The following is a 5,758-nucleotide window of genomic DNA, read 5'->3' on the forward strand; positions in this document are numbered from 1 at the left end:
CCCCAAAACAACCATACGTTAGTTGCTTTAGGCGCGTCTTAAATAATCTATTTTTCTTAATTCGGGTGCACATTTATGTGACCCAAATCCAAATCTCAACCGAGTCGAGATATATCAATAACCACGGGTGCATTGATGTAACGTGGTTCGAGATATGTTTTCACGACGTTGCAAGTCCTATAAAAATAACAGTGAATGATAAAAGCGGTTAAAAGATAAAATTGGCACATAAGTTCATACTTGTATAAAATCAGATAATCAAGCCGAATATAACAATTGAGCGACCGTGCTAGAACCACGGAACTCGGGAATGCCTAACACCTTCTCCCGGGTTAACAGAATTCCTTATCCGGATTTCTGGTACGCAGACCATAATATAGAGTCATTCTTTTCCTCGATTCGGGATTAAAATTGGTGACTTGGGACACCCTAAATATCCCAAGTGGCGACTCTGAAATAATTAAACCAATCCCGTTTCGATTGTCCTTTAATTGGAAAAAACTCCCTGCGCCCTCTCGGGTGCGGAAAAAGGAGGTGTGACAACCAGTATTTGGACTTGCTGCGGCAGTTCACTCGTTTCAGGCCACATGTTGAGATTGCAGCTTCAGGGTCCAGTCGCATGGCTTTGACAGCTATTAGACAGCATTTAGAGATATTGCACCTTGACATCACCGGCGAGACAAATGATCTACATATTCGCCGGTACACGAGGTTGGTGCTGCTCCTTCTTTTGAGGGGTGTCTTGTTCCCGAACACTTCAAGAAATCTAGTGAGTTTGCGATTTATACATCATCTTTAGCAACTAGATGATTTACCCCAGTACAGCTGGGGTACTGTTGTTCTCGCTTACCTTTACAGGAATATGTGTCGGGCAAGCATGGGCACCCAGAGCGACGTATGTGATTTTCTGCCGCTTCTACAGATGACAACATATTCGAATATTCTGTTCATTACTTTCAATTCTATCTAATCAAAAATTTTCTTAAATTTTACGGCAAACTTGTATGTTAAGTTTGGGCCTGGAGCGGTTCCTGCCGTTGCAGTCACCTCTACCACCATTACCTCTGGATGTAGAGCCTCCATTTCTCCCTCTACCTACGAGGTGGGTTCTCCAGCATGGAAATTATTGAGCCATTGATGCTCATCATAATCTTCCCCTTGTTAGGGATGTGTTGGATATATTGAAGGGCGCACAGATAAATGTGTACCTAAACTTACTTGTTATAAATTCACTTGTGTTGCGCATACTCACTTATATGTTATTATTTGATAGTTCATCTGGACGTCATACAACGACGACTTGATAGGTGTCCTGCTTGATTATTACTTGGCCGATCGACTGATTTAGAGCACTTTCGTCCTGTTGATGTGCCTCGATATTGTGGAGCATCATGCCACAGAGCGGGTACTTCGCCAGTTTGGCCGTCCGCAGACTATACCAAGGGGGCCTACATGGAAGGCTTTACATTATCAACAGGATGATCGTCGAGGGTGGACGGTGCATTGTAGCATGGCTAGAGGCGCAAGTCCATACTTGGGAGGGGCGAGAGGACATGTTTCCGCCCCCACCTTCACAGATCCAGGCAGTGACTATTCAGATGTATACGTCTTGGTACCGCCGCGTTACCCGACTTTTTTTCGGGAACCCCATTCATCAAGCTGGTGGTCGGTACACACCATACACCAGGAGGCACGAGGCACCGGTATGTTATTTGGTATTCTTACTTATAATTGTGATATAGCGTTCTGTAATTAATATTTTAAATGTTGTGCAGGCTATTGCTCATCATTTATTCTACTAGTTGGCACTGCAGATGGAGCAGCATGCTAGCGATCCTGCGGTTGCTGAGTATGGCCGACGAAAGAAGAGGGATATCCCCAGCAGGAAGGGATTATCCCCAGCACATAACATCATCCCCAACAAGTTGTGGAGCACAGAGAAAGGAAGAGAGAAAGGGAAAGCCATCCCAGTAGGAGTATCACAACCAACCACCATGTTTTAAACTAACAATTTTGTTTGATTTGAAACAGGTAAAGGAAATGGCATTGATGCCAGAACTGCGTGCCACAAGAGATATTATCAAACTGGGGCAGAAAATTTTCCTTCCATTTAGAAAATTTTCTGGAAGTCAGGTACCCCCAGCTGATAACATTTTACCCCCCCAACAGGTAAGTAAATCAAGGGAGGTAGTCTTTGAAGGAAGAAGCTATGCAAAAACAAAACAAAAAGGAATAAAAAAAAATAATAATAATAAAAATTTGGGGAAGGTAGAAGAGGAAAATTCATCCCAATCCCCAGCAAGTATTCGAGGTAAGACATTTTCAAGTCTTAAAGATATTTTGGGTTCATCCGCCCTCGAATAAGATCTGTTGGGTTAATCCGCCCTCAAATAGGATATGTTGGGTTCATCCGCCCTCAAATAGGATATGTTGGGTTCATCCGCCCTCAAATAGGATATGTCGGGTTCATCCACCCTCAAATAGGATATGTCGGGTTCATCCGCCCTCAAATAGGATATGTCGGGTTCATCCGCCCTCAAATAGGATCTGTTGGGTTCATCCGCCCTCAAATAGGATATGTTGGGTTCATCCGCCCTCAAATAGGATCTGTCGGGTTCATCCGCCCTCAAATAGGATATGTCGGGTTCATCCGCCCTCAAATAGGATCTGTTGGGTTCATCCGCCCTCAAATAGGATATGTTGGGTTCATCCGCCCTCAAATAGGATCTGTCGGGTTCATCCGCCCTCAAATAGGATATGTTGGGTTCATCCGCCCTCAAATAGGATCTGTCGGGTTCATCCGCCCTCAAATAGGATCTGTTGGGTTCATCCGCCCTCAAATAGGACCTTTTGGGTTCATCCGCCCTCAAATAGGATCTTATTTTCAAAGTTATTGTTCGACAGGCGCCCACCTGAATAACGAGAGGAATACATTTTTTTCTTTTCATTTCTGTTCTAGGTCGCCCACCAGTATAACGCGGGAATACATTTCTGTCTTTTCATTTCTGTTCTAGGTCACCCACCAGTATAACGCGGGAATACATTTCTGTCTTTTCATTTCTGTTCTAGGTCACCCACCAGTATAATGCGGGCATATCATTTTTCATATCTTTACCACCAGGCGCCCACCTGAATAACGAGAGGAATGCTTTTATGTTTTAGTTCGACCAGGCGCCCACCTGTATAACGAGAGGCATACATTTAGTCTTTTTACTTTTAGGTGTTGAAATTGGGAGCCCGCCCATGATAATAGAGGAATACATTCAGTCTTTATTTTTAAGTGTTGAAGTTGGGAGCCCGCCCAGATAACAGAGGCATACATCCAGTCTTTTTATTTTAAGTGTTGAAGTTGGGAGCCCGCCCAGATAACAGAGGCATAAATTCAGTCTTTACTTTTCAATGTTGAAGTTGGGAGCCCGCCCAGATAACAGAGGCATAAATTCAGTCTTTACTTTTCAAGTGTTGAAATTGGGAGCCCGCCCAGATAACAGAGGCATACATTCCACGTCTTTACCCATAGGAGATGCATTTCCTCCTAAGTTAAGTTCAGTTTTACCATTAGGAGACGCACTTCCTAAGAATAGGTTCACCAATAGGAGACGCACTTCCTAAGTTCAGTTTCACCAATAGGAGACGCACTTCCTAAGTCCATTGTACCAATAGGAGACGCACTTCCTAAAAAGTTTCACAAGTAGGAGACGCACTTCCTAAAAATATTTCACCAGTAGGAGACGCACTTCCTAAAGTTCAAGTTTCACCATAGGAGACGCACTTCCTAAAGCAAGTTTCACCAATAGGAGACGCACTTCCTAAGCAAGTTTCATCAATAGGAGACGCACTTCCTAAGTCAGTTTCACCATAGGAGACGCACTTCCTAAAGCAAGTTTCACCAATAGGAGACGCACTTCCTAAGCAAGTTTCATCAATAGGAGACGCACTTCCTAAGTCAGTTTCACCATAGGAGACGCACTTCCTAAGTTTCAGTTTCACCAATAGGAGACGCACTTCCTAAGATATGTTTCACCATAGGAGACGCACTTCCTAAAGTTCAGTTTCACCATAGGAGACGCACTTCCTAAAGCAAGTTTCACCAATAGGAGACGCACTTCCTAAGCAAGTTTCATCAATAGGAGACGCACTTCCTAAGTCAGTTTCACCATAGGAGACGCACTTCCTAAAGTTCAGTTTCACCATAGGAGACGCACTTCCTAAGTTCATTTCACCCATAGGAGACGCACTTCCTAAGATATGTTTCACCATAGGAGACGCACTTCCTAAAGTTCAGTTTCACCATAGGAGACGCACTTCCTAAAGCAAGTTTCACCAATAGGAGACGCACTTCCTGAGTTCAGTTTCACCAATAGGAGACGCACTTCCTAAGTCCATTGTACCAATAGGAGATGCACTTCCTAACCTAAGTTTCACAAGTAGGAGACGCACTTCCTAAAAAGTTTCACAAGTAGGAGACGCACTTCCTAAAAAGTTTCACCAGTAGGAGACGCACTTCCTAAGTCAGTTCCACCATAGGAGACGCACTTCCTAAAGTTCAGTTTCACCATAGGAGACGCACTTCCTAAGTTCATTTCACCCATAGGAGACGCACTTCCTAAGTTTAGTTCTACGAATAGGAGACGCACTTCCTAAGTTCAGCTTTACCATTAGGACGCACTTCCTAAGAACAAGTTTTACCAGTAGGAGACGCACTTCCTAAGAATAGTTTCACCCAGTAGGAGACGCACTTCCTAAGAACAGTTTTCCCCAATAGGAGACGCACTTCCTAAGTTTATTTCACCAACAGGAGACGCACTTCCTAAGTTCAGTTCTACCAAGAGGAGACGCACTTCCTAAGTTTAATTTCATGCACAAGAAACGCACTTCCTGAATTAAGTTTTCATTATTAGGAGACACACTTCCTAGTCTGGTTCACTCAGGTTATACTTTTGCTTTAGGGGACGCACTCCCGAGTTTGGCTTTTTAGATTATATTTTATTTCAGGAGACGCACTTCCGGAATTGAGATTTCACCCCTAAGAGATGCACTTCCTAGTTTGATTCATTTTAAGTCCGACCATAGGAGACACAATTCCTAGTCCAGTTTTTTGAAGTTTACCCGTAGGAGACGCACTTCCTAATCGAGATTTTATTCATAGGAGACGCACTTCCTAGTTCTAGTCACTGAAGTTTTCACCCTTAGGAGACACACTTCCTAGTTTAGCTCATTCCGATTCAACCATAGAAGACACACTTTTTAGTTCGAGTCATTGAGGTTTTTATTTTAGCACACACATTTGCTAGCAAAAGTTTTGGTTTTACTCATAGGAGATGCACATCCTAGCCTTTAGTTTACTCTCATCATTGCATCAGTAGTGTAAGTGAGTTACAATTTTGCTAACGACTCACGAATCTTCCCAGTACAAACTGGGTTAGAAAATTTTGTTTGTTTTGTTTGTTTTGATTGTCAGGGACCCGCCCGTAGAACGGAGGTTGTTGCGTGTCGCAGATAGAAGAAGTCAGGAGTCCGCCTGTAGAACGGAGAAACATTTTTCAAGATCAAGCAGTGACCCACTGGAAAGCAGAAGGTTACAACAAAAATCCCCAGCACTCAATCCAAGGTAGAAGCAACAAGAAGCTCGCCCCAAGAATGCAAGTCAACAGTCTGGGATAATCAACAGAAGCTGGTCACACACACAAAAAAAAAAAAACAAAAACAAGAAGAAAAAAAAAGGGAAAAGAAAAAGAACCCAAATTACGGAAGTGGA

This window comes from Nicotiana tabacum, chromosome 5 (genome assembly GCF_000715075.1).
Source record: "Nicotiana tabacum cultivar K326 chromosome 5, ASM71507v2, whole genome shotgun sequence".
Lineage (NCBI taxonomy): Eukaryota > Viridiplantae > Streptophyta > Magnoliopsida > Solanales > Solanaceae > Nicotiana > Nicotiana tabacum.